The sequence below is a fragment of the Zalophus californianus genome, chromosome 16 (assembly GCF_009762305.2).
Source record: "Zalophus californianus isolate mZalCal1 chromosome 16, mZalCal1.pri.v2, whole genome shotgun sequence".
Taxonomy (NCBI): Eukaryota; Metazoa; Chordata; class Mammalia; order Carnivora; family Otariidae; genus Zalophus; species Zalophus californianus.
In genome coordinates this window covers 17,210,268-17,237,155 of record NC_045610.1, presented here as the reverse complement: position 1 = coordinate 17,237,155, position 26,888 = coordinate 17,210,268, and the positions used below count along the sequence as shown (strand labels likewise).

General features: G+C 36.9%; 1 protein-coding gene and 1 pseudogene across 7 annotated transcripts in view; both read right to left on the bottom strand.

Annotated features, from left to right (window-relative positions):
* The window catches only part of SSH2 (slingshot protein phosphatase 2), a 242,078-nt gene that overhangs the window by 114,585 nt on the left and 100,605 nt on the right, over positions 1-26,888 (bottom strand). The window lies entirely within an intron of this gene.
* Positions 4,988-8,108, bottom strand: LOC113939814 (annotated as a pseudogene).

Below are 26,888 nucleotides of genomic sequence, written 5' to 3'. Positions count from 1 at the left end.
AGGTCTATAGTTTCATTTAAGATGGGAACCAAAAAGTATTCACTGGTGATATTAACAGCAGCAGTTTGAGTTGGTAGAAGGGTAAAAGCTAGATTTCATGGGTTGAAGAGTGAATGGGAGTAGACAAAGGACGCAGTGAATACAGACTGTCCTTTCAAGAAATCAAAATAAAATTGTAGTTTGAGATGAAAGCAAGGTTATGGAATATTTTAAAATTATATTTCAATTTCTTTTAGTTTGATAAAGACCCAACCACATTGATAAGATGAGGGAAACAAGCCAGTTGAGAGAGGTAAAATATATATTTAACTCAATGACAAAGGAGGACATTGTCACAATAATTGATCTTGTTATGCAAACATTTTTGACTTAAAGGTTAATATTTATAGAGTCTAAACTCCAAGAAACCATTAGAATGCTTTAAGACTATTAAAATATTTTGCAGAGTCACACTTTCCAAAATGTATTCACACACTTGAACCCATGGATCCACATCAAGTTGGCTTGTCAGCCATTTTCCAGAAATTTCTTGAGTGACAGAGAAATGTAATTGTGTGTGTGTGTGTGTGTGTGTGAATCTCATCAATTTCTTAGTTTACATTATTATTGCAATGCTGCTAAGTAATCCTGACCTTCTCAACTCCAGGTCAGTTCCTAAACTCCACAGGACAACCCTACCTGCATGCTATATGGCATTTAGAGTTTAATACATCCCCAAATAAACTACAGTATATATAAAAAACCCAAACAGTATGTGTGGGGGAGGGAGAATTCAGTTAATAAGCTTTGCATGGTAGAATCTGGTACTCTAAAAATTGAGCTCTTGCATGGTTACCTTACCTCAATTAAGGAACTTACAATTTCATATGTAACTTCTAGCCAACAGGTTTTTGTTTTTTTTTTTAAGATTTTATTTATTTACTTGACAGAGAGAGACACAGTGAGAGAAGGAACACAAGCAGGGGGAGTGGGGGAGGGAGAAGCAGGCCTCCCGCTGAGCAGGGAGCCCGACGTGGGGCTCGATCCCAGGACCCTGGGACCATGACCTGAGCCGAAGGCATACGTTTAATGACTGAGCCACCCAGGCACCCCTAGCCAACAGGTTATTTAAAACAACAACCATTTCCTCTTCTCAAACACAGATAAAATCTCCAACTTAAAAATAGTAACATACATGAATTTCCTACTGGCATAATATTTTTACATGTAATTATTTGCAATTTTCCCAAATATGCCTTTCTTATCTTCTTCATGGCCTATCTTTTCCTGTTCCAGAGGATATAAATATTTTATGTGGCTAAAGATGCAGTAGCAATATATAAGTGTAATGTGTGTGTAATGTATATATGCTAGAGCATCCTTTTTATAGAAAGCCCAAAGTTTGGTTTACTTAAAATTAAGTCATTTGGCATTCTATACAATTCATATACCAACCTATCTAAGACAATCACCATTTAATTCAGTTGAATATTAAAAGTGACTTCATTGATCATATGTTCCAGCTGTTAAGAAGAGGGATAGTTAAGCAAAACTAAACAAAACAATAAAACTTTGGCCTGCTGGGTATATTTTAACTTATTTGAAAAAAGCTTTAACCTTAAAATCAACAGCTTATATTCCCCAACCCCCAAGGCACTAGGCTGTAGTGATTTTGAAAATTTCTGAAATATGCACTATGAAGATTTATTCATTATGGACAAAAAATTATAATCCTAGTTTTAGAAGAACTCAGTTTATAATGATAAAAAGGAAAAACAGTAAAAATAATATTAATAATTACTACTCTTTGAGTGCCTCTTACTGTGATAGGCACTTAACCTTCATATTTTATGAAAATCCTTAAGAAAAACTGAAATATTTTGTTTCTATTACAGAGTTGAGGAAATGGGCTCAAAGAGGTTATATATCTTTCCCAAAACCTGAAAATGGATGAAAAGTATGGTTCTTTACTCATTACTTCTACAGGAAGTTACTGAGTACTTTCTATGTGCCAGAATTTAAGGATACAATCATGAACAAGATAGAGATTCTTTCTGTCTTTACTCATTGGTAAGTGGCAAGAAGAGACAACAAGTAATATGTAATAACAGTGGGGGAAGTGTTGTAAAAGGGAAGCAGAGAGTTCTGTTAGAGCATGAAGTGAGAATTTTTCTACTGAAGAGGATGGATTGTTATAGGCAAAGATGGCTCATAACCAATCATGTGTTTTAAACAGTTTCTAAATTTCCTGACCTTTTGTTTGGTGTTTCAGCAGAACAGCTGTTTTAGGGCTGGGCTAGGTAATCAATAACAGGTCCTTTCTTCTCTCTCCAAATGACTGCTTGGCTTGGGGAAATTCCCAGTGAATAATTAACACCAGAATAGTCTGCCTGTTATGTTTATTAATATATACTTTCTGCCTCAGGATAGTGGAATAGTAGTGAGTCAGAGAAGCAAGTAGATGAGTCTCTGCTTAATATTCATTGAATGAATAAAACAAGATGATCAGCACCTTTAAACAGGGATTTCCAAATAGCATCTAATAGCTGCAACTTTAGGTTATCATCCAGGTTGAATCATCTCAACTACTGACCCCGAGATGGGAAGCTCCCATTCCTAATCCATACTAGATTTGTAGTAAATAAGAATTTTATTGGTATCTAAAGTCTGTCAACTTCTCTTCTTGTTTTTCCTCAGTAAATTATCTTAACACTATATGATATAAAGGGTGTCAGTCAAAACAGAGTTAGAGAAATTAGGCTGTGAGTTTGTGAAACTAAAATGGAAAAGAATTTAGACAAGTACTAGTGAAAGTACCAGCAGTTTACATCTTGCTGTAATATTGGGTGCTTAATATTTGGTAAGGCTTTCCTATACACTATTTTGCTTTTTCAACAGAGCTAGAGGATAGATAGGCAGATATTATCCTTATTTTACAGATAAGGAAACTGAGGCTTAGCATAGTAAGAGGTGAGGCAGAACTAAAATTAGTTCTTTGTACTCTTAATTCACTGCTCTTTCCCTCTATTACACTGCTGGATACCCATACTTTCCTTGATGACCCCTTCATATATATAAAAAGAAAATCAAATAAGCTGTAGACTTAGAGTCTTGTCTAACTAGACAGGAAGGCTAAGACAAACTAATTATTATAGAAATAATATTACACTGATGATAGAAAAATAACGTAGTCCAATTCCCTGCCATTACATAGGTATGATAGGAATTGTATGCCTAAAATTTATATACATTTATGTATGTTTCTGCTTCAATCCAATTTGAAGAACAGATGCTGCTCTGGGATAAACTTTTACTTTTACCTGGGAAATTTTTTGTTTTTCAGAAATCTTGTTCTGAAGATGAAAATATGGCAAACATTTTGAAGTGTCTTTCCAGAAGACTAATATTCTGTAAATACTAATACTCAACATATTAGTTCTAGTAAATGCTCTTTAATTTCACTTCGTAAAAATTCTCCATCAGAAAGTTTATAGCATCTTTTGAGGTAATTAAATATGAATGTTGACGTGATACAGAATTTGATGATGATGGCAATTTGAGTTCATTTGGGTTATCATAGGAAATCTTCTGTAGTATCTATTTCCTTTAAAATATATTTATTTATTTATTATTTATTTATTTATTTGACAGAGAGAGAGAGCACAAGCAAGGAGAGCAGCAAGCAGAGGGAGAGGGAGAAGAGAAGCAGGCTTTCTGCTGAGCAGGGAGCCCGATGAGGGACTCAATCCCAGGACCCTGGGATTCTGACCTGAGCTGAAGGCAGACGCTTAACGACTGAGCCACCCAGGCGCCCCTCCTTTAAAATATATTTAAAACTAAACATACACATAGGTGAAAGATATATATATATGCATAATATATGTATATTTGTATATATGTATATTATATACATATAGTTTTCTTACCCTGAAATATATACTTGCATGTGTACACACACACACACACACACACACACACTGTATATAAGTTTCAGGTAAAAAAATCATGTATATCAGGAGTTCCTACAGTTTATACTGTTTAAATCCATAAGCACAAGAATATCAGAAGAAGAAAATAAAAAGCTTGACCTTATACTGAACTTGGCAGTTCTGAATTAAGTATTCAGAATAGAACTTTCCTAATAGCCTCTTATCCTTTCATCCAAAACAAATAACTTGTAGCGAATAAGAAGGAAAGTATATTAACTTTATTAATTTTTTTTTAAGTTCCCTGAATATTTCCTGGAGGAAGATGAGATTCTAATTTTGGGGGTTGGAAGAGGAGGGTAGAGAAGTGGGGAAGAAGGAAAGGCAAATCTTTGGTTCTTATTTGTAAGCTATTTTTTCTTTAAATGAAGTTAATTACACCTTTCATTCAATTGGGAAAAGGTAATAGCACTATAAAAAGTTAATCATCCAGTCATTAATTACTTTTAAAGCTACAAGATTCTTACTGCTATACAAGCTTCCCTAGTTTCAATTCATACATTTATCATTAATTTATTCATAATTTAACAATTAGGTAATGCATGTCTATTAATTGCCAGGGGTTGGCCTAGATCTTGGGAATGCAATAACAAGGAATGCATGGGAGCTGAGAGTCAAAAGGGGAGATAAACAAGAGTGTGAAAACTGAAGTCCTTTCCTACAGAAATATCTGTGAATTATTATGAACTCACATTGCTAATTTTATTCATCAAATTAATATAGAACAGACCTGCAAAATTCAACATAGTTTTAAAGCAGGACTAATAGCAAATTCACTAAAATTTTTTCATGAGTGAGTGGAACTATCCTGTGACTATGTCTTTAAAAAAAAAAAATATATATATATATGTATATATATATATATATAGAGAGAGAGAGAGAGAGAGAGAGTTGTCTTTTATTTGTATGTTCTGCTTTTTTTGTTGTTGGTGGGAAGAAAAGAAAGTCCTTAACATAGTGGTTCTCCTATTCTGGATTTATGCCTTCAAACTCATTCCCTGAGTTTCCTTGGCCATATTGTTTCATCTATAGGATAGGGCTTTATCCTGAGACAATGCCACTTGCGGTCTTGCTAAATTGGTAAAGACCATGGCACCACAAGTCATCAGTACTCTGTATCTGCCCTTGAACTCTTTATAACAAGGCTTTAGTTTTAATTTTAAACATAATCTGGAAAAAGCTCTTCAAATGCCTCAAAAACTATGGCAAAAGGAAGACAGTAGGTCTAGCAGGACTTTGGATCATGAGCAGCTCCTTGGATCAGGCTCTGGTTAGTAGAATCCACACATCTGCCTCTGCAGACGCTGTCCAGCAAGAGCTTGGCAGAGTTTCTGTCCAGATCCTCTAGAGCACGGCTGCCCCCTGGCCCTTACAGTTGAGGGCCAGTTCGGCAATAAGGAAGGTTCCATTGGTGGTCTTAGCAAAGAATGAGAGCCCACAGATAGAAACTTCCCAGGGCTGGCCCTTTTCATGTGGTCTATGTAAAGTACAAAATTGTTAAAGGTGCTCCTTGAGAGTGCCACAATTTGGTTAGTCATCAAAGGTGATAATACCTATGGAGTACAATTTTCCTCTGATACTTTTTAAAAAAAGATTTACTTATTTATTTGATAGAGAGAGAGGATGTGCAAGTGCACGTGTGTGTGTGTGGGGGGGGCACAAGGAGAGGGAGAGAAAGTCCCTGGCTGACTCAGCGCTGAGAGTGTCTTTTAAAATTTCTTTTAGCAATGATTTATAGTTTTCATTGTATAGTCTTTCATCTCCTTGGTTAATTCCTAAGTATCCTTTTTGATGTTATTATAAATGGAATTGTTTTTGTAATTTTCTTTTTAGATTGTTCATTGTCTACAAATATGTAACTGACTTTTGTGTCTTGATTTAGTATCATATTGACTGAAAGCATAATTAATTCTACTTCTTCTTTTCCAATTTGGATAGTCTTTTATTTCTTTTTCTTCCTTAATTGCTCTGGCTAGAACTTTTAGTCCTATGCTGATAGAAGTAGTGAAAATGGGCATCCTTGCCTTGTTTCTGATCTTAGAGGAAAAGCTTTTAGTCTTTCACACTTCACATCAAAAGGTGTTGAGTTTTGTCAAATGCACTTCTGCATCAATTGAAATGATTGCTTTTTCCCCTTTATTCTGTTGATATGGCATATTATACTGATTTTCATATGTGGACTATCCTTACATTCCAGGAATAAATCCCACTTGGTTACAGTGTACAAGTCCTTTTAATATGTTGCTGAATTCTGTTTGTAATTTGTTGGAAATTTCTGCATCAATATTCATATGAAATACTGGTCTAAAGTATACCGGCTTTGGTATAAGGGTAATTCTGGTTTCAGAATGAATTAGATTTAAAAATCTAATTTTTTAAAAATCTAAAAAATTAATTTTTTTTGAAGTTTGAGAAAGATTGGTATTATTAGTTCTTTAAATGTTTGGCAGCAATGTCAGTGAAGCGTCGGGTTCAGGGCTTTTCTCTGTTGGGAGATTTCTGATCACTGATTTAATCTTCTTACTAGTTATAGGTCTGTTCAGATTTTCTATTTCTTTGAGATTTAGTCCTGGTAGTTTTTTTCCTGGAAATTTATCCATGTTATCTGGTTATCCAATTTGTTGGTGTACCACTGTTCATAGTACACTCTTATAATCCTTTTCATTTCTGTAGAATCAGTAGTAATGTCTCCTCTTTCATTTCTGGTTTAATAATTTGAATCTCTTCTCTTTTTTCCTTATTTATCTAGCTAAAGGTTTGTCAGCTTATCAATCTTTTTGAAGAACCAATTTTTTGTTTCATGGACTTTTTCTCTATTGTTCTTCTACTCTCTATTTCATTTATCTTTGTTCTAAGTTTTATTATTCCCTTCCCTCTTCTAGTTATGGATTTACTTTATTCTTTGAGCTGTAAAGTTGGGCTGTTGATTTGAGATCTTGCTTTTTTATTTTTTAAGATTCTATTTTTAAGTAATCTTTATACCCAACGTGGGGTCAAACTTACAACCCCAAGATCAAGAGTCGCATGCTCTGCCAACTGAGCCAGCCAGGTGCCCCAAGATCTTGTTTTGTTTTTTTTTTTAATTAAGATTTTATTTACTTATTTAGTTATTTATCTTAGAGTGAGCAGAGGGAGCAGCAGAGGGAGAGACAGAGTCCCAAGCAGACTCTGCACTGAGTGTGCAGCCCTATGTGGGGTCCGATCCCACAACCCCAAGATCATGATCTCAGCTGAAATTAAGAGTTGGACACCCAACCAAATGAGCCACCCAGGTGTCCTGATCTTGTTTTTTAATGTAAGCATTTATAGTTATAAATTTTTCCTTTAGCACTGCTTTTGCTGCATCCCATAAGTTTTGGCATGCTGTGTTTTATTTTCATTTGTCTCCAAGTATTTTCTAATTTCCTTGTGGTTTCTTTGATGCATTGGTTGTTTAGAAGTGTGTTAATTTCCAATATTTTGTGAATTTTCCAGTTTTCCTTTCATTATTGACTTCTATCTTCATTACACTGTGGTCAGAGAAGATGCTTTGTATAAGATCTACCTTTTCAAATCTATTGAGACTTAATTTGTTGCCTAACATATGGTCTATCTTAGAAAGTTTCCCATGGGCCCTTGAGAAGAACGTATATTCTGGTGTTGTTGGATGGTGTTCTGTACATGTCTGTTAAGTCTAGTTGATTTATTGCCTTGGTTAAGTCTTCTATTGTTTTTACTTATCTTTTGTCTGGTTCTTCTATCCATTATTATGAGTGTCATATTAAAGTCTCTAACTATTACTACATAAATATCTATTTCTCCCTTCAATTTTGTTAATTTTTGCTTCATACATTTTGATGGGTTTGTCATTAGGTACATAAATGTTTGTAACTGTTACATCTTCTTGCTGTATGGAATCTTTTTAAAAAAACTGAAGTGTAATTAACATACAGTGTCATATTAGTTCTGTATAGTTCCAATATAATAATTCAATAATTCTATATATTTACATAAGGAAAAACTTTTCTAAAAGTTAGTTCGGAAAAGTCAAGAACTGAGGGGAAATTTACATTTTGTTGTTGTTGTTAATGCCATGAAGAATAACCTCTGGAAAAAAAGTAAAATTACTTACCTAGCTTTAAACGATATACCTAATTTCATCATGGCTGCAATAATTAGATTTGCTTTTTAAATCAGATTTAAAAAGAATGTCCTTCATAGCTACCAGAAGCAGAACATGCCAGATAAATATAAAATATCTGTGAATACATAATTCAGAAACAAAGAATACTTCAGTGAAATGAAAATTCTCACTCTTGTCAGGAAACTAGGAAAAGGAGGAGGAGCGGAGCAAGATGGTGGAGGAGTAGGAGACCTAAATTTCATCTGGTCCCAGGAATTCAGCTAGATAGGGATCAAACCATTCTGAACACCTACAAACTCAACAGGAGATTGAAGAAAAGAATAGCAGCAACTCTCTGAACAGAAACGTGACCACTTTCTGGAAGGTAGGACACGCAGAGAAGTGAATCCGAGGCGATATTTGGGAGGATAGACGGCGGGGGAGGCGGCCTCCGTTGGCCGCTACTGGCAAGTGATAGAGCAGCAGAGCACAAAATCAGAAATTTTAGAAGTTGGCTGTGCTGAGGGATGTCGCTCCAGTTGCTAAGCTGGGGGGGGGGGGCTCTCGCTGGGACAGTGTGGTCGCAGGACCCCTTGGGTCACAGGAAGAACGGGGGTGCCTGAGTGCGGCAGAGCTCCCAGGTATCAGAGCGGGGAAGCCGGCTGTAAAGACGCAGCCGAGGAGTGGGCTCTCAGCTCGGGGTGGCCATAAACTGTGATCTGCAGCAGTCGGGCCACTGCTCTTCCAGCAGGGACCCAACAAGTAGCAGATCCAGGGAGACTCCCCTTCCTCCCCTGGGAGGAGCAGCGCGGGAGCACACCGCAGGGATCGGCTGGGTTTGGAGACTCCACTCGGGGTCGGGTGCCAGAGATAGAAACATTTGATCACAGGCCGGGTGAGCATGGAGACTGGGGAGACGGGAGTGTGATTGACTGCTTTTCTCTGGGGGCTCACTGAGGAGCAGGGCCCCAAGTTCTCGGTTCCTCCAGGGTGGAGACTGGGAGGCCACCATTTTCACTCTCCTCCTCCAAAGCTGTAGGGAAAGCTTGCAGGGAACAAAAGCTCCCGAGAGCAAACCCCAGGCGGTTACTTAGCCCCACCTGGCAAGGGTGGGGCAATTCCGACCCTGGCAAAGACATTTGGGAACCATGGCAACAGGCCCCTCCCCCAGAAGGTCAGCAAAAACAGCCAGCCAAGACCAAGCTTACTGATCAATGAGAATGGCAGAACTCCAGTGCTAGGGGAATACTGCACATAGAATTCATGGCTTTTTTGCCACGATTCTTTAGTCTTTCAAGGTTAATTTTTTTAATTTTCTTTTTCATTTTTTTTGAATTTTTCTTTTTCCTTTTTTCAACAAATCTTATCAATTCTTTCTTAAAAATATATATTTTTTCATTTTTAGAGTCATATTCTATCCCTTATTAGTAGTTAACCTTATTTTTGGTATGTATATATATATTTAAGTTGTTCTCTCTTTAAAATTTTGGGATACCATTTCTTCTAACAGACCAAAATATACCCTAAATCTCTAGTGTATGGCTTTGTTCTAGTCTCCTGCCCGATCACATTCTCTCCCTTTTTTTTTTAAATCCTCTTTCTTTTTTCAACCAACTTCTTATCAATTCCTTTTATAAAATCTTATAATTTTCATCTTTACAGTCATATTCCATCCCTTCATTGTATTTACCCTTATTTTTGTACATATATGTTTTTCTTTCTTTAAAATTTTGGGAGGCACTTTCTTCTAACAGACCAAAATACACCCAAAATCTAGTGTGTGGCACTGATCTATGTACCAGCCTGATCATATTTGATCATGTTCTTTTTATCTTTTTCTTTTTCCCTTTCTTTTCCACCGGTTTCAGGTCTCTACTGATTTGTTTAGTGTATATTTTTCTGGGGTCGTTGTTACCCTGTTAGCATTTTGTTCTCTCACTCATCTATTCCCCTCTGGACAAAATGACAAAACAGAAAAAAATCACCTCAAAAAAAAGAACAAGAGGCTGTACCGACTGCTAAGGACCTAATCAATATGGACATTAGTACGATGTCAGAACTGGAGTTCTGAATGATGATTTTAAAGATACTAGCTGGGCTTGAAAAAAGCATGGAAGATATTAGAGAAACGCTTTCTGGAAACATAAAAGAACTACAATCTAACCAAGTTGAAATCAAAAAGGCTATTAATGAGGTGCAATAAAAAATGGAGGCTCTAACCGCTATGATAAATGAGGCAGAAGAGCAAATTAGTAATATAGAAGACCAAATGATGGAAAATAAAGAAACTGAGAAGAAGAGAGATAAACAACTACTGGATCACAAGGGCAGAATTCAAGAGATAAGTGATACCATAAGACAAAACAATATTAGAAGAATTGGGATCCCAGAAGAAGAAAGAGAGAGGGGCAGAAGGTATACTGGAGCAAATTATAGCAGAGAACTTCCCTAATGTGGGGAAGAAAACAGGCATCAAAATCCAGGAGGCACAGAGAACCCCACTCAAAATCAATAAAAATAGGTCAACACCCCGACATCTACTAGTAAAACTTACGAGTCTCAGAGAAAAAGAGAAAATCCTGAAAGCAGCTCGGGACAAGAGATCTGTAACCTACAATGGTAGAAACATTAGATTGGCAACAGACCTATCCACAGAGACCTGGCAGGCCAGAAAGGACTGGCATGATATATTCAGAGCACTAAATGAGAAAAATATGCAGCCAAGAATACTATATCCAGCTAGGCTGTCACTGAAACTAGGAGACATAAAAAGCTTCCAGGACAAACAAAAACTAAAGGAATTTGCAAACACGAAACCAGCCCTACAAGAAATATTGAAAGGGGTCCTCTAAGCAAAGAGAGAGCCTAAAAGTAACATAGACCAGAAAGGAACACAGACATACACAGTAACAGTCACCTTACAGGCAATACAATGGCACTAAATTCCTATCTTTCAATAGTTACCCTGAATGTAAATGGGCTAAATGCCCCAATCAAAAGACACAGGCTATCAGATTGGATAAACAAAACCAGACCCATCAATATGCTGTCTGCAAGAGGCTCATTTTAGACCCAAAGACACCCCCAGATTGAAAGTGAGGGGGTGGAAAACCATTTACCATGCTAATGGAAGCATACCAAAAGAAAGCTGGGGTGGCAATCCTTATATCAGACAAATTAGATTTTAAACCAAAGACTATAATAAGAGATGAGGAAGGACGCTATATCCTACTTAAAGAGTCTATCCAACAAGAAGATCTAACAATTGTAAATATCTATGCCCCTAACATGGGAGCAGCCAATTATATAAGCCAATTAATAACAAAAGCAAAGAAACACATGACAACAATACAATAATAGTGGGGGACTTTAACACCCCACTCACTGAAATGGACAGATCATCTAAGCAAAAGATCAACGAGGAAATAAAGACTTTAAATGACACACTGGACCAAATGGACTTCACAGACATATTCAGAACATTCCATCCCAAAGCAACAGAATACACATTCTTCTCTAGTGCCCATGGAACATTCTCCAGAATAGATCAAATCCTAGGTCACAAATCAGGTCTCAACCGATACCAAAAGATTGGGATCGTTCCCTGCATATTTTCAGACCACAGAGCTTTGAAATCAGAACTCAATCACAAGAGGAAAGTCGGAAAGAACTCAAATACATGGAGGCTAAAGAGCATCCTACTAAAGAATGAATGGGTCAACCAGGAAATTAAAGAAGAATTAAAAAAATTCATGGAAACCAATGAAAATGAAAACACAACTGTTCAAAATCTTTGGGATGCTGCAAAGGCAGTCCTTAGAGGAAATTATATAGCAATACAAACCTTTCTCAAGAAACAAGAAAGGTCTCAAATACACAACCTAACCCTACACCTAAAGGAGCTGGAGAAAGAACAGCAAATAAAGCCTAAACCAAGCAGGAGGAGAGAAATAATAAAGATCAGAGCAGAAATCAATGAACTAGAAACCAAAAGAACAGTACAACAGATCAATGAAACTAGGAGCTGGTTCTTTGAAAGACTTAACAAGATTGATAAACCCGTGGCCAGACTTATCAAAAAGAAAAGAGAAATGACCCAAATAAATAAAATCATTAATGAAAGAGGAGAGATCACACCAACACCAAAGAAATACAAACATAATTATAAGAACATATTATGAGCAACTCTATGCCAGCAAATAGATAACCTGGAAGAAATGGATGCATTCCTAGAGATGTATCAACTACCAAAACTGAACCAGGAAGAAATACAAAACCTGAACAGACCTATAACCACTAAGGAGATTGAAGCAGTCATCAAAAATCTCCCAACAAACAAAAGCCCAGGGCCAGATGGCTTCCCAGGGGAATTCTACCAAACATTTCAAGAAGAATTAATACCTGTTCTTCTGAAACTGTTCCAAAAAATAGAAATGGAAGGAAAACTTCCAAACTCGTTTTATGAAGCCACCATTACCTTGGTCCCCAAACCAGACAAAGACCCCATCAAAAAGGAGAATTACAGACCAATATCCTTGATGAACATGGATGCAAAAATTCTCACCAAAATACTAGCCAATAGGATCCAACAGTACATTAAAAGGATTATTCACCACAACCAAGTGGGATTTATCCCTGGGCCGCAAGGTTGGTTCAACATCCGCAAAGCAATCAATGTGATACATTAATAAAAGAAAGAACAAGAACCATATGATCCTCTCAATAGATGCTGAAAAAGCATTTGACAAAGTACAGCATCCTTTCTTGATCAAAACTCTTCAGAGTATAGGTATAGAGGGTACATACCTCAATATCATAAAAGCCATCTATGAAAAACCCACAGCAAATATCATTCTCAATGGGGAAAAACTGGGAGCTTTCCCCCTAAGGTCAGGAACACGGCAGGGATGTCCACCATCACCACTGCTATTCAACATAGTGTTAGAAGTCCTAGCCACAGCAATCAGACAACAAAAAGAAATCAAAGGCATCCAAATCGGCAAAGAAGAAGTCAAACTCTCACTCTTTGCAGATGATATGATACTGTATGTGGAAAACCCAAGAGACTCCACCCCAAAAGTGCTAGAACTCATACAGGAATTCAGTAAAGTGGCAGGATATAAAATCAATGCACAGAAATCAGTGGCATTCCTATACACCAACAACAAGACAGAAGAAAGAGAAATTGAGTCGATCCCATTTACAGTTGCACCCAAAACCATAAGATACCTAGGAATAAATCTAACCAAAGAGGCAAAGAATCTGTACTCAGAAAACTATAAAATACTCATGAAAGAAATTGAGGAAGACACAAAGAAATGGAAAAACGTTCCATGCTCATGGATTGGAAGAACAAATATTGTGAAGATGTCAATGCTGCCTAGAGCAATCTACACATTCAGTGCAATCCCTATCAAAATACCATCCACTTTTTTCAAAGAAATGGAACAAATAATCCTAAAATTTGTATGGAACCAGAAGAGACCCCGAATAGCCAGAGGAATGCTGAAAAAGAAAAGCAAAGCTGGTGGCATCACAATTCCGGACTTCCAGCTCTATTACAAAGCTGTCATCATCAAGACAGTATGGTACTGGCACAAAAACAGACACACAGATCAATGGAACAGAATAGAGAGCCCAGAAATGGACCCTCAACTCTATGGTCAACTCATCTTCGACAAGGCAGGAAAGAATGTCCAATGGCAAAAAGACAGTCTCTTCAACAAATGGTGTTGGGAAAATTGGACAGCCACATGCAGAAGAATGAAACTGGACCATTCATTACACCACACACAAAAATAGACTCAAAATTGCTGAAAGACCTAAATGTGAGACAGGAATCCATCAAAATCCTAAAGGAGAACACAGGCAGCAACCTCTTTGACCTCAGTCGCAGCAACTTCTTCCTAGAAACATTGCCAAAGGCAAGGGAAGCCAGGGCAAAAATGAACTATTGGGACTTCATCAAGATAAGAAGCTTTTGCATAGCAAAAGAAACAGTCAACAAAACCAAAAGACAACGACAGAATGGGAGAAGATATCTGCAAATGACATATCGGATAGAGGGCTAGTATCCAAAATCTATAAAGAACTTATCAAACTCAACACCCAAAGAACAAATGATCCGATCAAGAAATGGGCAGAAGACACGAACAGACATTTTTCCAAAGAAGACATCCAAATGGCCAACAGATACATGAAAAAGTGCTCAACATCACTCGGCATCAGGGAAGTCCAAATCAAAACCTCAAAGAGATACCACTTCACACTAGTCAGAATGGCTAAAATTAACAAGTCAGGAAATGGACAGTTGTTGGCAAGGATGCAGAGAAAGGGGAATCCTCCTACGCTGTTGGTCGGAATGCAAGCTGGTGCAGCCACTCTGGAAAACAGTATGGAGGTTCCTCAAAAAGTTGAAAATATAGCTACCCTATGACCCAACAATTACACTACTAGGTATTTACCCCAAGGATTCAAATGTAGGGATCCGAAAGGGTACATGCACCCTGATGTTTATAGCAGCAATGTCCACAATAGCCAAACTATGGAAAGAGCCAAGAGGTCCATCGACAGATGAATGGATAAAGAAGATGTGGTATATAATACAATGGAATATTATGCAGCCATCAAAGGGAATGAGATCTTGCCATTTGTAACGACGTGGATGGAACTGGAGGGTGTTATGCTGAGCAAAATAAGTCAATCAGAGAAAGATATGTATCATATGTCCTAACTGATATGAGGAATTCTTAATCTCAGGAAACAAACTGAGGGTTGCTGGAGTGGTGGGGGGTGGGAGGGATGGGGTGGCTTGGTGATAGACACTGGGGAGGGTATGTGCTATGGTGAGTGCTGTGAATTGTGTAAGACTGTTGAATCACAGACCTGCACCTCTGAAACAAATAATACATTATATGTTAAAAAAAAAAAAAAAAAAGAAGGTAGCAGGAAGGGAAAATGAAGGGGGGAGGTAATCGGAGGGGGAGATGAACCATGAGAGACTATGGACTCTGAGAAACAAACTGAGGGTTCTAGAGGGGAGGGAGGTAGGGGGATGGGTTAGCCTGGTGATGGGTATTAAGGAGGGCACGTACTGAATGGAGCACTGAGTGTTATACGGAAAGAATGAATCATGGAACACTATATCAAAAACTAATGATGTAATGTATGGTGATTAACATAGCATAATAATAAAGAAAAAAGAAACTAGGAAAAGGGCCAGTGTGAATGTACTTAATGCCAGAGAACAGTATGCTTAAAAATGGTTAACAGGGCAAATTTTATGTTAAGTATATTTTTCCACAATTAAGATAAAAATATTCTTAAAAAAAAAAAGTGTGCACTTAACAATTTAATGGGGCAACCCCATACAGTGGCAGAACTCAACTGAATGAGAGGACAGCTCACTACACCCTGTGTTGGCCATACCCAAATGTTTATAAACAGTTGATAGTTCTCTGGATTATAAGATTATAAGATTATAAGAATAATCTGCATGGTGGGAGGTAGAGATTCAAACTTCAGTAGGGTCAATAGCAAAAGATGTATGGCTTCAATGTGATCAGTTAGAACTAATTTTTAATATATGGAAAGTTCTACATTTGTAAGCAAACAAATCACACATATACATACTGTTATAAATTCAATAAATATTCAGTTATACTTTCTTAAAACAGAAAAGCAAGGTGATAGAGCATTTTAGTATCAAATGGCTCAAGAAAAAAATCCCTTGTATTGTATTTGTAACTTTCTGTAAATATGAGATTATTTCTTTTTTTTTGTTTTAAATTTTAAGAATGGTAAAAATGAGGCAGCTCAGATTTACAATGGACTTTTCTTCTTTCCTATCTTGTTTTTTTTATTTAAGTATAATACTTTTATTCTCTAGGATAATATATTCTTTAACTAGAACATATACTGAGGTGGGAGTATATCTGTCCTTTTCTCATGGGCAATGCAGTACATTTATTATTATGATATTTAAATCCATACTAAAATTATTTCTTTTTTAGTAAAGATTTTATTTATTTATTTGACAGAGAGAGAGACAGCAAGAGAGGGAACAGAAGCAGGGTGGGTGGGAGAGGGAGAAGCAGGCTTCCCACCAAGCAGGGAGCCTGACATGGTGCTCGATCCCAGGACTCTGGGATCATGACCTGAGCCGAAGGCAGCTGCTTAACCAACTGAGCCACCCAGGCACCCCCATACTAAAATTATTTCACCAAATAAACTGAAATTAAATGAAGACATATCCCAAAAGTACAAATAACAGAGCAAATAGAAGATTAAAAAAACCTGATGAGGTACCAAAGATTAAGATTTGGAGAAGAGATTTGGTCACTGATTGAATGAACTAGTAACACAGTGCCATTTTGAAACTATATCTTACACAAAGACATGTCCTGATTCTGTTTTCTTTCAACTGTCTTCAAGAGGTCTCCATTTGACTATTGCACCGTAATTCTACATGTTCAAAGGTGAACTCCTCACCCAAGTTTTTTTTTTTAGTACATCATTTTTAATAGCGATATCAACACTCTCTTATTTTCATTTATTCACTCACCATTCACTTAAGCATTTACTGAGTGCCAACTACATGCTAGTTGCTGTGGATACTGAGATAAAAGGCATCACCCCGGTCTTCATGCTGCTGTCAGATGGGGAGGAGATTGCCCACCTCTAGCCATTTGCCTGCAACAGCTTTCTGGATAGTTTTCTTGCCTCCTCTCATACTGCTTAACACTGCCATACTCTTCTGGCAATCATGTCATTCTTCTAGACAAAGATCTATCAAAAACTCTGCTTTTAAGATACTGACAATTATCTTCTAGAAACACATTAGCACCTACTTCCAGACTTCTGAGGATATCTTTCCACTTTCTCTATCTTCCTGTATTTGGAATGCTCTCCTTCTGTTCTATCTAAATCCCATTCATTCAAGATCCAGCTCTTCCAAGAGATTTCACAAGACTTCTTTGGCCCACAAAGCTCTCTATCCCATCTGCTGCAAACTTTGTTTTCATTGCTAGGTCTGAAGTACCTTGGGAGAAATAACATGTTTTCAAAGGTGAAGAACTTTCTCAGTAGATGGTGAGTAATTCTTTATGTCTATCAATGACTAAAAAGGAAGAAACCAGGCTTAAAACATGAGGGGCTTTGGGCTGAACATGAAAAATAACTTCACAGGGGCACTTGGCTGGCTCATTCGGTGCAGCATGCAACTCTTGATCTCAGGGTTGTGAGTTCAAGCACCATGTTGGGCATAGAGCTTGCTTAAAAAAAAAAAGAAAAAAGAAAAGTAACTTCACATTGATTAATTTAAAAAGAAAAGGGTCAGTACTTCCAGCCCCCATTATTTTGGATTCCTCCAGAGGGCAACAGACTCCTGCTGGTCATATTTTGGACATAACTGGCTCTCCACAAACAGCTATGTAACCTTAGAAGTCACCTTCTGGAGGTGGGATCAAGATGGTAAGTAAGAAGATACTGAGCTCACCTCCACCCACACATGAAGGAGATCCACTGACTAATTTTATGGTGTGGGCTGGAGGAGCAGTGATCTGTTGTAATGTTCCCTGGAGACAGAAACACTGGTGGGCACTTTTTATTTTTTTACTTCCCTTCTACCTGGTTTTCCTGGCCGTAGCAGGTGCCATTTCTGACACTCTCCATCTACTGTGCTAGCACCACTAGCCCCATCCAACCTACCCACCCAGCCCCTCCCAAGTGGATCCCTGATCCACCACATCCCACAGGCACAGGCACACTCAGTCAGCACCAGAGCCATTCCTAAGTGTTCCTGCCTTGAAGGGCCAGCCCTGCACCTAGAATGCTGGCAACAGTCACAGCCAGACACAACAGTCAGCTGTGCCAGAGGGCTGCCCAGCCCACCAGCATGCTTATGGCTATTGTGGCCACCCCACACACCAATGAGATTGTACTAATTACGACCAGGCTACAACAGGAAGGTGTATACAGCCCACACAAGAAATACCCCTGAGGGACCTGGCTCAGGCGATCAGAGGTGTTTGCGCTACTGGGCCCCACAGGGTGACTTCTGCATAAAGCCAGTCTTTCAAGGCTGGTACAGGTAACTGATCTAATACATAAAAACAAATAGACAGTTAGGTAAAATAAAAAGACAGGAGTATGTTCCAAAAGAAAGAAAATGATAAAATCTCAGAAAAAGAAATGAAATGGAAATAATCTACCAGATAAAATTCAAAGTAATGGTTACAAAAAAACCTCATGGAACTCAGGAGAAGAATGAATGAACATAAGAAGAATTTCAACAAAGAAACAGAAAATATAAAAAGAACTAATCAGAGCTGAAGAATTCAATAACTAAAATGAAAAATACACTAGAAGGAATCAACAGCAGATCAGAATGTAGAATGGATCAGCGATCTGGAAGACAGGGTAATGGAAATCACCCAATCAGAAGAGCAAAAAGAAAAAAGAATTTTTAAAAATGAGGCTAGTTTAAGGGACCTCTGGGACAACATCAAGCATACAAACATTTGCATTATAGGGCTCCCAAAAGGAGAAAAGAGGGAAAGAAAGGGACAGAAAAACTATTTGAAGAAACAATTGCCAAAAACTTCCCTAAACTGGTGAAGGAAGCAAAAAGAGTCCCCAGTAAGATGAACCCAAAGAGACCCACACCAACACACATTATCATCAAAGTGTCATCAGTTAAAGTAAAGAGAGAATCTTAAAAGCAGCAAGAGAAAAAACAACTACTTATGTACAAAGGAACTCCTATAAGACTATCAGTTGATTTGTCAGCAGAAACTTTACAGGCCAGAAGGGAGTAGAATATATTCAAAATGCTAAAAGGAAAAAACTTCCAACCAAGAATACTCCACCCAACAAGATTATCACTCAAAATTAAAGGAGAGGCAAGGGATTTCCCAGAAAAGTGGAAGACAAAGGAGTTCATCAACACCAAACTGGCCCTATAATAAATATTAAAGGGACTTCTTTATTTATTTATTTTTATTATGTTCAGTTAGCCACTGTATAGCACATCATTAGTTTTTGATGTAGTGTTCAATGATTCATTGTTATGTATAACACCCAGTGCATATCACAACGTGTGCCCTCCTTAAATGGAAAAGAAAGGTACATAACTAGAACTAAGAAAATTATGAAAGAAAAAATCTCATTGGTAAAAGTAAACATATAGGAAAGGTGGTGGGTCAACCACCTACATAGCTAGTATGAAGGTTAAAATACAAAATTAGTAAAATCATCCAGATCTACAATAATTAGTCAAAGAATACACAAAATAATAAGATGTAAAATATGACATCAAAAACATAAAACATGGGGAGGGAGGAATAACAATGTAGTGCTTTTAGAATGTGTTTGAACTGAAGCAATCATTGACTTAAAATAGGCTGCTATATATGTAGGATGTTATATATGAACCTTATGGTAACCACAAACCAAATACTTATAATAGATACGTAAAAAATAAAGAGAAAGGAAAACATAACACTAAGGAAAGTCACCAAATCCCAAGGGAAAAGAACACCCAACATAGGAGCACCTAAATAAATAAAGCAAATATTAACAGACACAGAAGAAACTGACAGTGATATGGTAATAGTAGGGGACTTTAATACCCCATTTTCATCAATGGTTAGATCATCCAGACAGAAAATCAGCAAGAAAACATTGGCCTTAAATCACACATTAGACCAGATGAATTTCATAAATATCTGCAGAACATTCCATCTAAAACAGCAGAATAATTTTTTTTTCAAGAACACATGGAATATTCTCCAGAATAAATCACATTGGGTCATAAAACAAGTCTCAGTGAATTTTTTTAAAAGATTTTATTTATTTATTTGAAAGAGAGAGTACAAGCTGGGGAGAGAGGCAGAGGGAGAGGGAGAAGCAGACTCCCTGCTCAACAGGGAGCCTGATGTGGGGCTTGATCCCAGAACCCTGGGATCACGACCTGAGCTGAAGGCAGACGCTTAACCGACTGAGCCACGCAGGCACCCCAAGTCTCAGTGAATTTAAGAAGACTGAAATCATATAATGCATCTTTTCCAACCACAACACTATGAAACTAGAAATCAATTATAAGAAGAAAACTGGGTCAATGAAGAAATCAGGAGGAAATAAAAAAATACTTAGAGACAAACGAAAATAAAAATACAACAGTCCAAAACCTATGGAACAAAGCAAAGGTAATTCTCAAAGGGAAGTTGATAGCGACATAGATCCACCTCAAGAAACAAGAAAAATCTCAAGACAACAATGTAACATCACACCTGAAGGACTAGAGAAAGAACGAAGCCCAAAGTTAGTTCAAGGAAGGAAATAATAAAGATCAGAGTGAAAATAAATGACATAGAGACTAAAGTAAAAAATAGAAAACATCAATATAAGTAGGAGGCAGTTCTTTGAAAAAAGAAACAAAATTTATGAGCTTTTAGTCAGACTCATCAAGAAAAAGAGAGGACCCAAATAAATAAAATAGAAATGAAAGAGAAGTTACAACGGATATCACAGAAATACAAAGAATCATAAGACACTAGTACAAACAATTATATGACAACAAATGGGACAACCTAGAAAAATAAATTCCTAGAAACATACAATCTTTCAAGACTGAATCAAGAAGAAATAGAAAATCTGAATAGACTGATTACTAGTAATGAAACTGACCCTGTAATCAAAGAATTCCCAATAAAACAGAAGTCCAGGACCAGACAACTTCATAGGTGAATTCTACCAAACATTTATGGAAGAGTTAATACCTATCCTTCTCAAACTATTCCAAAAAACTATAAAGAGGAAGGAATGCTTCCAAAATCATTCTGTAAGACCAGCATTACCCTAATACCAAAACCCAAAGACACCACAAAAAAAGAAAATTATAAGCCAATATCCCTGATGAATATAGATGCAAAAATCCTCAACGAAATGTTAGCAAATTGAATTCAACAATACTTTAAAAAAATCATACACCGTAATCAAGTGGGATTTATTCTGAGGATGCAAGGATGGTTCGATATCCACAAATCAATCAATATGATACACCATATTAACAAAAAGAAGGATATAAATCAGATAATCATGTCAATAAATGCCAAAAAAGCATTTGACAAATTTCAATATCCATTTATGATAAAAACTCTTAACAAAGTGGGTATAGAGGGAACATACTCCAACACAATAAAGGCCACATATGATAAACCCACAGCTACCATCATATCCAATGGTGAAAAGCTGAAAGCTTTTCCTCTAAGATCAGGAATAAGACAAGAATGCTCGCTCTTGCCACTATTATTTAACATAGTATTAGACACATTGATCAAACAAGAAAAAGAAATAAAAGACATCCAAATTGGAAAGGAAAAGGTAAAACTGTCACTATTTGCAGTTTAAATGGTACTATATAGAGAAAACCCTAAAGACTCCACCAAAAAATTATTAGAATAAATTAATTCAGTAAAGTTGCCAGATATGAACTCAGTACACATAAATCTGTTCCATTTCTATACACTAATAATGAACTATCAGAGATGTGAAATTAAGAAAACAATCCCATTTACAATTGCAATAAGAATAAAATATCTAGGGATAAATTTAACCAAGGAGGTGAAAGACCTATACTCTGAAAAATATAAGACACTGATGAAAGAAATTAAAGTTGACAGAAATAAGTGGAAAGATAAACTATGCCCATGGACTGGCAGAATTAAGATTGTCAAAATATCCACACCACTCAAAGCAATCTACAGATTCAACACAATCTCTATCAAAATACCAATGGCAAATTTTCACAGAACTAGAACAAGTAATCTTAAAATTTGTATGGAACCACAAAAGGCTCTGCAAAGCCAAAGCAATCTTGAGAAAGAACAAAGCTGAGGTATAACACTCCCTGATTTCAAACTATACTACAAAGCTATAGTATCAAAACAGTAATGACACTGGCATAAAAACAGACACATAGTTCAATGGAACAGAATAGAGTCTAGACATAAAGCCACAATTATACAATTAATCTTTGACAAAGGGGCAAGAATATGCAATAGAAAAGACAGTCTCTTTAATAAACAGTACTGGGAAAACTGGACAGCTGACATACAAAAGAATGAAACTGGACCAATTTTTACACCATATACAAAAATAAACTCAAAATGGATTGAACACCTAAATGTGAGATGTGAATGTGAAAACTTAAAACTCCTGGAAGAAAACATAGGCAGTAAGCTCTTGGACACTGGTGTCAGCAATATTTTTTTGGATCTGTCTCCTCAGGTCAACAAAAGCAAAAATAAGCAAATGGGACTGTATCAAACTGAAAAGTTTTTACACAGGGAAGGAAAACATCAACAAAATGAAAAGCAACTTACTGAATGGGAGAAGACATAACAAATAAGGGGTTAATATCCAATATATACAAAACACAATTGGTTATATATTGGTTAATAGCCAATATATATAAAAAACAATTCAATTTAAAAATGGGCAAAGGAGCTGAATAGACATTTTTCCAAAGAAGACACGTGGATGGCCAACAAACATGAAAAGATACTCAACATCACTCATCATCAGGGAAATGCAAATCAAAACCACAATGAGATATCACCTCACACCTGTCAGGATGGCTAGTATTCAAAAGACAAGAAATAACAAGTATTGGTAAAGATGTGCAGAAAAGGGACTTGTGCAGTGTTGGTGGGAATGCAAAATAGTGTAGCCACTATGGAAAATAGTATGGAGGTTCCTCAAAAAATAGAACTACCATATGATTCAGCAATTCCACTTCTGGGTATTTATCTGAAAAAACAAAAACAAAAACACGAATTCGAAAAGATATCTACATCCCTATGTTCACTGCAGCATTATTTAAAATAGCCAAGATATGGAAGGAAACTAGGTGTCCATCAATAGATGACTGGGTAAAGAAGATGTGGTAGGTACATATATATATATATATATATATATATATATATATATATATATATATATATATGCATGTATGTATATATGTACACACACACACACACACACAATGGAACATGTGAACTATTACTCAGCTATAAAAAAGAATGAAATCCTGCTTTTTGTGCCATGGATGAACCTAGGCAGTATTATGCTAAGTGAAATATAAAAAACAAAATGAGCAAACAACAAAACAGAAACAGACTCATAGATACAGGGAACAATCGGTTGGTTGTCAGAGGGGAGGGACTGTGGGGTTGGGTGAAATAGGGGAAATAGACTTCCAGTTACAAAACAAGTAAGACATGGGATACAATGTACAGACAGTACAGGGAACAGAGATAATACTGCAACAATTTGTATGGTGACATTTAGTACATGGATTTATCATGGTGATTACTTCGTAATGCATATAAATGTTGAATCACTATGTTTGTTGTATAGCTGAAAGTAATATAATATTGTATGCCAACTACAATAAAATTTAAAAAGTCACCCTCTCTACAGATCACCATTCTATTCCATTAAAATCACCCTGTAGAATTCACCCATGGTGTTTGCACTTCTAAAGTCAATAGAACGCAATGGTGGGGAAAAAAAGACAAAAAAATTCTTGAAACATACAAACAAAAATTGGTAACAAATATTATATGTATTGCTTGAATTGACTGGGGAAAATATAAAAACTGTCCTGAATGGCTTAAATATTCATTTCCATTTTTTCAAAAATAGCACAATTTCTGGATTTTTGAAGCCATATTATTGTACAATACTATAAATTTCTGACCTTATAATTTCCTAAAGGTCATTCCTTTTCTCTTTATACAACTCTTAGCTTAGAGTTGGTACACACAGGAATGGAAGAACTCTACTGTAATTAAAATACTTATTTTCTAAATTTAGATCTAAAGTACTTTGTTTCCTATCACAACTATTCACCTTAAAAGAGATGTCTTGTGATTTCAAAGATTTCAGTGGTGTATTTCTTTGTTCATTTTTATTTATTGTCTTATAATTTTTTTAAAGATTTTATTTATTTATTTGAGACAGAATGAGAGAGAGAGAGAGCATTAGTTAACTCATATGAGAGAGCCATTTATAGGTCAAATTGTTGAAGACTGGATGCTGTATGGTTTAGTTTTATACTCATCTTCCTGGTTGTTCCCAAATAAGCAAAGTGGGTCATCACACAATCAGCAAAGCAATGAGTTCATAAACATGCACAAGGAAGACTGGCATTGAGTGTCATCTATTTATCTTTTTTCCTAAGAATAATATACAACCTGATTTTTAACTCTGTGATCATGTTATCTTTTTATGCTTATCTTTTGAGAAAGACAAAGTATTGCCAGAGTTGTCATAAAAAGGGGCCAATGTAGCATGAATACATTGTTTTTAACTACAGTAAAAAGTACATACCATAACATTTGCCATCTTAACTATTTGTTAAGTGTACATTAAGTACATTCCCACTGTTGAGCAACTATCACCACCATCCATCTCTAGAACTTTTTTCTCTTCTAAAACTTTAACTCTGTACCCATTAAACAATAACTCCATTCTCCTCTTCCCCCAGCCCCTAGCAATCAACATTCTATTTTCTATCTCTGAGAATCTGACTACTCTAGGTACCTCATGTAAGTGGAAGCATACAATATGTATTATTTGGTGACTGGCTTATTTCACTTAGCATAATATCCTCAAGGTTTGTCCATGTTGTAACATATGTCAGAATTTCCTTCCTTTTTAAGGCTGAGTATATTCTGTTCTATGTATATACCATACTTTGTTCATCCATTTATCTGCCAGTGGCTATTGTGAATAATTTTGCTATGAACATGGGTGTACAAGTTTCTCAAGACCCTGCTTTTGATTCTTTTGGGTATATAACCAGAAGTGGAATTGCTAGATCATGCGGTAATTACATTTTTAGTTTTTTGAGGACCTACAATACTGTACCCTTTTACATTCTCACTAACAGCGCACAAGGGTTTCAATTTCTTCACATCGTCACCAATACTTGTTATTTTCTGTTTTTTGGGTAGTAGCCAACCTGATGAGTGTGGTGATATATCTCATTGTAGTTTTGATTTGCATTTCCTAATGATTAGTGATACTGAACATCTTTTCATGTACTTATTGGTCATTTGTATATCTTCTTTGGAGAAATGTCCTTTACCCATTTTTTAATTGAGTTGTTCAAAGGTTAATTTTATATGTCAACTTGACTGGGCCACAAACTTCTGGGCTCAGAAATTTGGTTAAACATTATTCTGGGGGTGTCTCTGAGGGTGTTTCTGGAAGAGATTAACATTTGAATCAGTAGACTGAGTCAAACCGATGGCCCTTCCCAATGTGGGTAGGCTTCACCATTCCAATGAAGGCCTGAATAGAACAAAAGGCTGAGCAAGTTAGAATTTCCTCCCTCTGCAGGTCTTTGAGCTATGACATCAGTCTTTTCCTGATCTGACTCAGGCTCAGACTGGAAGTTAGACCATCAGCTCTCCAGGGTCTCCAACTTGCAGATCTTGGGGACTTCCCAGCTTCCACAAATTGTGTGAACCAATTCCTTACACTAAATCTATCTATCTTTATATTTCCTATTTTTTCTAGAAAACTCAAATATAGATTTTGGTACTGAGAAGTGAGGTGCTGCTATATTGAATACCTAAAAATGTGGAAGTGGCTTTGGAATTTGGAAGTGGCTCGAGGCTGGAAGAATTCTGAGGTGCATGCTTGAAAAAGGTAAGATTGTCATGAACGCAGTGTTAATGGCAATTCTGGTGAGAGCTCAGAAAGAAAAGAGGAGGGCCGGAGAAAAAGCCCTCTCTCTTCTTAAAGAATACATCATAATCATGAACAGAATGTTGGTAGAAATATGGGCAGTAAAGTCCACTCTGATGAGGTCTCGGATGGAAATAAGGAACATGTTATTGGATAACGGAGAAAAGGCAATACTTGTTATAAAGTAGGAAAGAACTTAGCTGAATTATGTTCATGTTCTAGTGTCTTGTGAAAAGTATAACTTGTGAGTGAGGAAATTAGATATTCAGCTCAGGAGATTTTTAAGCAAAGCACTGAAGGAACAGCTTCCTTCCTTCCAACTGTAAATAGTAAAATATGAGAAGAGAAAAATGAATTGAAGAAGTAGTTAAGCAAAATGAAACAGAACTTAGAGATGTGGAAAATTCTCTGTCTGTATTGTAAAAAATGAGAGAGCATGTTCAGAAGAAAACCCCAAGGGTGTGATGATGAAAGTGGGTGTGAACCATGGACCTCTCCACAGCCATCTCCACAGAAGCTAGGAATAGAGATGGGATTTATATCAGCAGAAACACTACCAGCTGGGACTAAAGGAAGCAAAGAAAACAAGAGAGAATGAAGGAAGGCTGTGAACATACATTATCCTTCAAGAAAAGGGAAGAAGGACCCCAAAGGCGATTCAGAGATCATCAGGACTGCTACTCCAACTACAGACCCGGAGTGCAAGGGCTGAGGGGCAAGGCTGCCTTTGCGTTGGTCCTGCTGCCCAGCAGAGTGCCAGGTACACGGGCCCTTGCAGAATGCCAGATGTGTGGCACTTCGAGGGAGCCAAGGGTACAGGGCTGCCCTGCTGAGCCATGGAGATGACACCACCACTCCAGTGCGTCTTGAAGGCAGGGCAACTGCCCCAGTGGGTCCCCAGTGAAGAGTATCGAAGCCAAAGAGCATTATTGTTGAGCCTTAAGATCTAAATTTGCCTTGCTAGGTTTTGGATTAACTTGGGGCCTGTCACCTCTTCTTTCTCTCCTATTTTCCTTTTTGGAATGGGAATGTTTTCCCAAGCTTCTCTTACCACCATGTCT